This window comes from Procambarus clarkii, chromosome 39, assembly GCF_040958095.1.
Source record: "Procambarus clarkii isolate CNS0578487 chromosome 39, FALCON_Pclarkii_2.0, whole genome shotgun sequence".
NCBI classification, from domain to species: domain Eukaryota; kingdom Metazoa; phylum Arthropoda; class Malacostraca; order Decapoda; family Cambaridae; genus Procambarus; species Procambarus clarkii.
Genome location: NC_091188.1, coordinates 6,046,056 through 6,052,055, shown reverse-complemented (window position 1 = coordinate 6,052,055; position 6,000 = coordinate 6,046,056). Strand labels below are relative to the sequence as shown.

General features: G+C 43.9%; 1 protein-coding gene across 2 annotated transcripts in view; it reads right to left on the bottom strand.

The window, feature by feature from the left end:
* The window catches only part of LOC123760389 (uncharacterized), a 69,003-nt gene that overhangs the window by 35,191 nt on the left and 27,812 nt on the right, over positions 1–6,000 (bottom strand). The window contains exon 2 of one of the 2 annotated variants that reach the window (XM_045746059.2): positions 857–1,081. The exons of the other annotated variant lie outside the window; for it this stretch is intronic. The gene's annotated coding sequence lies outside the window, so the exon portion shown is untranslated. The remainder of the gene's footprint in view (positions 1–856; positions 1,082–6,000) is intronic. 2 annotated transcript variants of the gene reach the window in all.

Here is a 6,000-nt window from a genome sequence, read left to right as displayed (position 1 = left end):
GTAGGCCAGTTAGCAGAAAGACATATCTGCTTTGAGGGAAATTTCAACACAGTGCGACAAAATCATCCCTGAACTAGATCAACTCTCATACCTCGGACGACTGAGGGCCACGATTTTGCCTAGGTTCATATCCATGCCGGGGAGGACTGACTAGGCGCCATTCCTTAACTGTATGTCTCTGTTAACCCCAGCAATGATTGGGTACCTAGTTGTTAAACGGTTGGCGGGTCGTATTCCAGGGAACTAGTGAGTTAGACTTACCATGGGCTATGGAATGGGAAAGCTCTCAGCCTGTTAACAGGAGTCGGCAGTCGTGTATTCTTGTACCCACCTTTGTTAAAAACAAAAAAAAACAGACCTGACAGGGCTGATTTCAAGGAGACCTTTAAAATTATGAACAAGTTAGAGGATAATAATCCAAACCAAATATCGACAGCTTATGTGGGTTCATGAGACAAAGGTCAATGAATCAGTGGGTCTCACTGGTCAGCGTGGTGACTGAGGTAGTGTTGGTTACGCCTGAGGGAGCTAGCTATTGTGCATATTGCAAGGAGCGCTCAAATGGATTTATTGAGTCTATCTGTAGCAATTGTAACCAATAGGTGAATCCGCCATCATCTAAGCATAAAAAAAGTGGAAGCTTCAGCTGTGCGCAGTAGTGAGAGAGGCTTCCCTCAGGCTGTCTGCTCATAACACAACAATGGACGCATCACTGTCAAGAAAGTCAACAATAATATTTATAAAGCTGCACCAAGTTCTTTACTTAGAGAGAAAACATCTATTATATGGAACATGAGAGATGTTTTCTACTAATATATGTTAAAGAAACCGTGTTGGCAAAGTAAACTTTGCTTACACTTGATGGAGAAACTCCCGCTGTAGCCCCACACTGGATGGAGGAACTCCTGCAGTTGATCAACACCGGGTGAAGGAACTCCTGTTGTAGCTCCGCACAGGGTAGAAAAACTCCTGCTGTAGCCTCATACTGGGTGAAGGAACTCCTGCTGTAGCCACCATTGGGTGGAGGAATTGCTGTATGCAGCCCCACACTAAGTAGTCAGTCGTTTGTTCCTGTACTCACCTGTGTAAAAGAAAAGAGATGAGCCCCTACCGCCCTACACTGGGAGGAGATGGAGCACCCACCTTTTCTGACCGGTGATCTTACAATGTGCCAGTCTTCATGCGTGTTGCCATGCGGAGAGGTGGGCGAGGTGTGGGGTAATGGGAGACAGGTAGGTGAGGAGGTAGAGGGGAGTGAGGGGTAGGCAGAACATGGGGAACGTTTTATGTTTTTGTGGTGGTGGAGGGGAAGAGTACGAAGAGTTTTCCTCCATGAGTATGAGGTCACCGAACAAGAAGATCCACCGTCGAAAATGATTCCAGGAGAGAATATCTCAATATGTCCATTGCTTAGCAGACTAAGCAATGGAAGCACCATAGGAGACTAAGGAATGGCAGCACCATAGCAGACTAAGCAATGGAAGCACCATAGGAGACCAAGGAATGGAAGCACCATAGCAGACTAAGCAATGGCAGCACCATAGCAGACTAAGCAACGGCAGCACCATAGCAGACTAAGCAATGGCAGCACCATAGCAGACTAAGCAATGGAAGCACCGCGGCTCCTTACCAACCACTTATCTTAGGTGGGAGAGTAATGAATGTTCTCTGGAATAAGAGGACAGCTATCTTCATAGAACACAATGGACAAGGAATGGCAGCACCATAGGAGACTAAGCAATGGCAGCACCCTCCCTACTTCCCCATCTAACTCCCCACGCCTCCCCAAGTACCTTACTTGCCTCTCCGTTTACCTTTCCCGCCTCCGCCTATCCTCATCCATCCCTCCATCCCAGCCTCACCATACACCCCTCAAACTCTTATCTATTCCCAAATATGACAGCCGCGCTTGGTGGAAGGAAATTTAAGAACGAGGATCAAGTGATAGATTCCACGGAGGACTTTGATGAGGACCATAACGAGTCATCGTGGGAGGCTAAGGTTCCAGCTGAAGCATTACAGGGTTCTGTCGTCATGGAAGGTAAGGTAAGGTCCCAGCTGGAGGGTTGCCGGAAGGGTATCAAACACAAAGGAGACCACATAGTAAAATAATACAAAATCAATAACGTGTCATGTGGTGTTCTCAGTGGAGAGAGTTGCTGGACCTCGGTACAATAAGCCTAGCTTCCGGCAACACGACGTACCCGTTAACCCCGGCTGGAAAGAAAACGAATTTCTAACAAATACTAAATTGTTGAAATGACACCGAATACCCACAGTATTACAGATGAATGGAATAAATCATAACCTCACAAAACAAGCACGTGACACAGGGTGATAAATTGTAAGCAGAAGAAGCGACAATGATATCAGGTTGAAACATACAAAGTGAAAGCACCCGGCGAGGAAACTACGCCTTGGCGCGAGTGAGGTCCGTGCGTGCGTGCGTGCGTGCGTACTTAAAGGGGATGTGCACAGTAGGTGCTTCCAGGATGGGCATCAGCCAGTTGCCTGTTGCAATGGTGCCCGAGCCTCTAGCTTCTTATCATACCAATTCCTGAACTTCTGTATGGAGTTAACTTCAAGATAATCCTCCCCTTCTAGATCAATTCACATGTTCACTACTCTTACAAAGAAGTGCTTCCTTACATTAGCTCAACTAGATTTCCAGGTTCCTGCCTCGGCATTTTCAGGTGTTGTAGACTACCTACAAGAACCTTATATTATGTAATCATGCCACGCGTCTCTCATTTTTTCAGCGTTGTGAAGCCTAGTTCACTCAACATTTCCTCATACCACAATCTCATTAGGTTTGACACAAGATTTGGTAAAATCTCTGAACTTTATCTAGTTGTGTTATGTACTTTTTTAGAGGAGGATCTGACATTGAGATTGTGTATGTGTATGTATATGTGGAGGCAGTTACATGTATTAACTGGGTCGAGCAATAGCTCCCTAGCTCCGACTTTTCAACTTTATGTCAGTCTACGGCGTTACTTGCCTCATCCAAATGTTTTTTGTTTAGCACATTTCAGTGTGATAAACAATGGATCTGTTAGTTCATGTTAGTTTAGTTCATTTATTATGCACCCCATACCCATCTTGTGGGCGGTAGTGGAAAGGGTTACAGAGGCACATAATGGGCTCAGGGACTGAACCCCACAATTCATTTAGCTAAGTAAGTTACAATCTTGATGAGCTAGTTCATGTGTGCACTCTTTTTGCATTCTTCAAATTCATATAATAGTTCTTTCTCGTTTTATGCCACTCTTAAGAGTTCTATTTTGATAGGTCAATATTAAGTTCAACATTGTCTTTATTTACCGCAAGCTGAGCAAGGGTGTCAACAATATCATGAACAAAGCCACAAGGGCCGTGACGAGGGTTCGAACCTACGTCCGAGAGGGTCCCAGACGCTGCCTTAATCATTTGAACAGGATTTGTTCATTTGATGCATCACGCTATTGTGATTTCTGTGTGTAACAATATCATGTTCCTACAGCCCAATGTAAGCCGGAATCCACAGCAGTTTGACTTTAAGGACGAGCGTTGTGAGGGGATGTTAATAGGGAGTGTGGAGTGTACATGTGTCTATGAGCACCGATGTATAGAGTGTACAGGTGTGTGTGCGCGCACGTGTGTGTGTGTGTGTGTGTACTCACCAAGAGGTGCTTGCAGGGCCGAGTTAGGCTCCTAGCTCCGTCTTCCGAACGTTCTTAGATTAATGCAATGACTCATTTCCCATGTTTTCGTCATATTTACATTTAAAACTTTGAATCCAATTACAGTAGCTGCAACGACTTCTACGTCTATCCTGTTCCACGTATTCACAGCTCTAACACTGAAAACGTTTTTTCTGATGTTTCTGTGACTCATTTGCGTCTCTAGTTTCCATTCATGACCCCTCTTTCTGCTGTTCCTAGCCTGAAACAATTCTATTTTGTCAATTCCCCCTTAGGATCTTATATATTGTTATAGCGTGTGTGTGTGTGTGTGTGTGTGTGTGTGTGTGTGTGTGTGTGTGTGTGTGTGTGTGTGTGTGTGTGTGTGTGTGTGTGTACTAGCCTATTTGTGCCTGCAGGATCGAGCGTTGGCTCTTGGATCCCTCCTTTCTAACCTTCGGTTGTTTAAGCAATGGCTTCTGTCCTACTTCTCTATCATGCCTAGTTTTAAAGCTATGAATGGTGTTTGATTCCACAATGTGATCCATTAATTCATTCAATTTCCCCAGCCTCCTTACTTAGGTTTCTGAATGACGTTCTAATTTTTGCTAGCGGAAAAGAGAGAGAGAGAGAGAGAGAGAGAGAGAGAGAGAGAGAGAGAGAGAGAGAGAGAGAGAGAGAGAGAGAGAGAGAGAGAGAGAGAGAGAGAGATGAGAATTACAACATTGATGAAATTCCTAAACTCATAAAATTTTGCAAACTCCACGTGGCCTTTAAGAATCTTGATATATATAAAACAATATTATTAAAAATTAAGTTAATAACTGACATGGGTAAAATAAACATCCCTAAACTATTTGTAATACCGCATAAGGAACAGCTTATCACAAATGTAAATTGTTTAACTTGGAGTAGGTCTATCTCTCGATTGTTTAACTTAGTGTGGTCTATCTCTTGATTGTTTAACTTAGTGTAGGTCTATCTCTTGACCCCATTATGTTATAAAATAGTTAATATACAAATTACACTGATACTAGCTACCAACACAATCCTGATTACTTAAATGAATTTTGGGTTTAAGTTTCTGAGCCTACTATATCCCACTGTAACCTTTCCCACTAGCGCTCACAGTATGGAAATAGAGTGCACAATAAATCAAATAAATTAATAATTGAACTACTAGTGGGTCGATAGATGAGTATATATACAATTTACTATCATAAGGAATCATCATCAGCTTTGCATCACGTCCCAGTAGACGATCGTGTATTAAAAGCTGGAGGGAGCAACAGTGCGGCAGGTCCAGCCAGTGGTGAGCAGAGTGGAGTGGTGGGTGTGTGTGTTGCCAGAGTGGTGGTGGAGTGTGTAGGGGCGTCTACACCCACCCCAACTCGTCCCCTCTCCTCCCCCAATAACCCCGTTCACCCCCGACAAGTCCCCCACCCCCCTTTCCGCCACCACACCCCCAAGCGGTGGCCGGCTCGGCCGCTCAGCGAGCAACTCTGAGACACACCTCCAACACACCCCTGCTGCCAGCCCGCCTCCACGCGCGATCAATACCCTGGCTTCCCGTACGCACGCACGCACATACACGCACGCCAGTTGCTTGGTATTTATTATGAGCTCTAGACCATCCTATGGGAGGTGGTGGATGGGCTACAGTCCTGTAGTACAGTGGTCTAAGTCCTCGACTCACACTTGAAGCCTGGGTTGATCCCCCAGGTGGTACAGAAATGGTTGGGACACATTTCCTGTCACCTGAAGCCTCTGTTTACCTAGTATTCAATAGGTAACAAGGAGTTAGGCAACTGTTATGAAGTTGAATCTTGGGGGAGGTCAGTAGTTCGACCTAGGGAGCGGGGTTGTGTGGGGGGGAGGGGAACTCGATACAAGTCTTAAGTACAAGCTATTCCTGTCTTCAACAACGGGATTTATAATTAATTCAGGAACTTCTAATGTTCTTTAGGTTAACGATTAATTTTTAGATTTCGAAGCTCAAGAGCAAAAACTTGTTCCAAATGTGTAAATAATATATATATATATATAAATAATATATATATATATATATATATATATATATATATATATATATATATATATATATATATATATATATATATATATATATATATATATATATCGGTTAGCAGCCATCATAAATGTATAATTACACCCAGTGACACAGGATGTAGTCCTCTCCCGTTGAGTGTCACCACACATCGAAAAATGCCACAGTTGTAGATAGGACTAATGAAATACTAACTCTTTAAGATCAGTCAATTCAAGCCATGAGTTTCACAGCGGCAACTCCGGGCAACTTGGCAACATGGAGCTTGTG